This window comes from Drosophila subpulchrella, chromosome 3L (assembly GCF_014743375.2).
Source record: "Drosophila subpulchrella strain 33 F10 #4 breed RU33 chromosome 3L, RU_Dsub_v1.1 Primary Assembly, whole genome shotgun sequence".
NCBI classification, from domain to species: domain Eukaryota; kingdom Metazoa; phylum Arthropoda; class Insecta; order Diptera; family Drosophilidae; genus Drosophila; species Drosophila subpulchrella.
The window spans coordinates 22225424-22229518 of NC_050612.1; positions in this window are offsets into that span (position 1 = coordinate 22225424).

Genomic DNA, 4095 nt, shown 5'->3' on the forward strand with positions numbered 1-4095 from the left:
AAAATCGATCTAAAATATCACAAGTCCAACATTAAAGTTTTGTGTATCAAGCCCTTTTCAGCACATGTTTGCACCTCCTCTGGCGGCATTAAAAAATCTTATTATGCACAAATAAATACTAGGGGCAGCCACAATTCTCCCCAAATAGATAAAACTGAAGAAAAATTCGTTGTTGCTCTGGCGTTTTTCTGAGTTTCGATTTTTTTTCACCCCACCCAGTTGATTTATACGAGGAACGGAAATCGTAGACTTTTCGACGCGCAGCATGAGTGCAACAGAAAACTCAGATAGAGATACATCTGCTGGATGTGGCGTATCTTTGGGATTCGGGGGGGCAGAGACCCCGCTGAATGAAATTGGGCAAAGCGCATGAAATATGTTTGCAAACAAATTAATAACAATCGATCTGAAACTGCCCAAGTTGCCAGATCGCCCAGCCGAATGATGAACGACTAGGCTTCTGTTTTTATAATCTGGGTTACACAAACAGGCCAATAAATATATATGCCGAATGAGTGATGCAGAATTGGCCATGAGTGGCTAATATTTTACCGATCTGTAGGTGGTTTTTGGCATTTTTGCGAGGGCCTCTCCATCCGTTCCAGCCCCACTTCCACTCCTAATGCCAATCCCATCCCAATTTGTTTACCATTGCATCGGCCTGGCCAGACATTGGAACGCCAAAAAGCTGTCGTAACCATAAATTAGCACCTCCTTGGGACTCCACCATATGGTTTCCATGTAAACTGCATTCTGCGCCCGAAAGATTTATCTGCCAATCCATTTCTAAATGAGTTGCTTTGCCCAAGTTTATCGCCGGCTCTCTCCCACTTGCGATTATTATTACGATATATTTACAATGGATTGGGCTGGCTTCCGTAAACAAGAGTCCCGAATCATGCCCTTGACGATGATCGATTGGGAATCGGAATCGGAGTATTACAATGTGCTGGTGTTATTAGCGATTCCAGACTTCCGTTTATCACATTTGAAGGTCTTGAAAAAGTCATTTTTCATTACATAGATATGTAAATTTTTAGGTATATATTTAAAAAGTAAAATGTTAATATTTTTACATATCCCAACTAAATTCTTGTATTTATTTTTATTAAGAATCGAAGAAAGAGCGAAGAATATTTGCTAAAAATATTTCTTATAAACATAACACATTACTAAGTAAGTAATAATATATATTACAAAAATATTTCAAAGTTGTATTTATTTTTTTATTGTTTATGGCTTATTATTCGAACTATTTAAAATTAAATATTCGCTTTCACTAAGTTGTAAAAATGCTTAAAGATTCAATGAAGGGAAATAAGAACTTATTAGATTTTCTTTTTTAATGTAATATAAAATAATATTACTATGGAACTTGAAAAAAAAAATATTTTTATCTTAGAAAACCTATTTATACTCATTATATCCGTTTTACGAAATTGTTATTTGTTTCAGAGGCAATATCGAATAGATCGTATTGTGGTTTATCTCGAACGCTACCACCAGCTGGTTGTAGGCGAAGTTATTTGGTCAGTAGCGGGCGGCCACGCCCTCGCCTTTGGAGGAGGGAGATTTCTCCGGCAGTCAGGGCCTGCCATGTGTGAGGGATTACGGATTAGATGTGGCCCGGAATGGATCCGGAGACGGGTGCAGTCGCAGCACGAGCTGGCGCTAGGCAGTCCAGTTCGGGTGTCTGTTTTATAGCCCACGATCTCCGTTGTTCGGCGCATTTACCACCTCCGTGGGCGATAAATCTGCAGTGCGCCCGTGGCGCAATGAACTCGCCTCCTCGGCAACTGCTCCACTCCACTCCTGCCCTCCTCCACTCCAGTGGAATCCACCCACTCCTCCTCCCTTTCAATTTCAGTCGCTGCGGTTTGTTTAGCTCGCTGGCGACCATAAACACCCTGGCGCCAGTGGAAGAGTGCGATGATATCACCCCGTTTGGGTCCTTTCCCTGGAGACCCTTTGACAATGTTCGGGGTCCACTTGAGATCGACTCATTAAGCCTTTCAGCTGGTCAAGTGGACCACCTTCCTCCTTATTCCGTTCCAAGTACACCTGTTGCCCAATTCTAAAGCCATTGCATTATTATAATTTCATGCAGATCAGTGGTGCCAGCCCATCTGCTTTCTTGTACAATTTTGGAGGCCAAAAATACTGTACTACTTTCATTTTCTATTATTTATAAAAATTGGAAAAATTGTATTGACTTTTTACGCATCTATTACAAATATTGCTTAATACATTTCTGCGAATCTTTGGTATTTCAAAATAATGGTACAGACTTTAATAGGATTTATTGTTATATTTATTTATTGGACATTCATATGTTATAAAAAATGTTTGATAAAATGGTTACTTGAATTTTTTTTAAATTCAAATTTTTAAAATGTGTTGATATTGTATTACAAAGCACTATATAATATTCGATTTTTTGATTTACAAAATAATGATGATAATAAGATTAATGCGCATTTGCTAATTCTTCATCAAAATAAATATTTTTGAAGGTTATATTAAAATGTATGACTTTATTTGCTAATTATTAGCCCTGTTCCCTTTTAATATTTTTTTTATTTTTCAACCTGATCAGCACTGACTGTAGACCATAAATCGATGGGGTTTTGTGACGACGCTCTGGCGGCTGTCGTGTGGAGCGGGCTTCCGTCGAAAGCTCTTGAAATTACACACGATATCGGGCGGTAATTATGCATGCATTTATGTTATTGTTAATTGTTTAAACAATACACCTCTTTCAGTCCGATTGTTTAACGTGTGTCTGTTTGGGGTGGGGGGTTTTGGGTTTCGAAACGGAATCGAAATTGGAAAACACAACCCCACGATCGAATTCGTTGAATGGTCTCTGTTCATTCATGGATTTGGAGAAGGAGAAGGGCGTGGGTGTGAATGATTCGATTCATGGAAAGTAGTCAATAGACATACACAGGCCGGAATAAAATATGCCCCAGCCCAATTATATAACCTCATTGCAATCACTTACAGCCCATTTTACCCTCAATGTTTTCACTCGGCATAATTACACGAAATTCCTGAAAAAAAAAAACCATTGGAAAGCTTTTGCAATTGATTTATGGCCACTTCCCTGGAAATTGTCGACAAAATGTCTGGCCAGGCAGCAGATCGAATCGGTTAATGAGGGGTGGGTGTTATATAGTTCTGATTTTCCCAAAGGAATGCCAAGCCAACGAGGAGTTGTTGGGAAGAAGTCGTTTCCGTGATTTACACGCCAACGAAATTAGAAAATAAACAATGGATTTTAGTATTTCTGGCTGGGACGCGTGATGCGGATTTCAGGCTAAATTTGATTATTTGACTTTCGGCCTAAGACGATGTCGGCCCCGGGCACTTTGATAGTGCTGAATGTGCGCAAAAAATCGGTGGAAGGGGGGCTCTAATAAACTATTCGCAATTCTTGTTATTTACCATTTTATTTATTTTCTTATGTCGCGTCAACTGGTTGGCAACTTCGGCGGCAGCATCAAATGGCCCAAAAAACAAGGAACATTCAAAGCCCGGCTGACGCATAAACATCGCTCACAGCCGCATCGATCGATCTGAATATGAATCTGAATCCGAATAATGACGATGATATACCCCAAGTGACATCAAAGCCAAAAAAAAAGGCTGATAAGCCAAATAAACCAAGCATCAGCATAGATAATCAACTCAGCCAGGCGATGACTTTATTCAAAAAAGGGGGAAGGATCAGTGCTGCCTGCTCAGCCTTTTTATGGCCGATTCCAGACAATTTTAGTGCGAAAATAACAGAGCATTTCTAAGAATGCAATTAACCTTAATTCTATTTTTATTTTTCCTAGAGAAAATACGATGGAAAAATAATTCGCTATTGGTCTTCATATTTGCGCAAATGTCTTTTGCATTCAATTATGATATAACAATTTTTTAAATAAGCTTAGTATGAAATTATATTGTTTTATAGGTTAAGATTTATTACAATAATTTTTATGTTAGTCCTAAAAATAAAAAGAAATACAAATTTAATCAATGATGATCCCAAATTTCAAGTCCTATTTCTTGGGTCCCATTTAATGGCTCGTTGAGCGGCTTTTC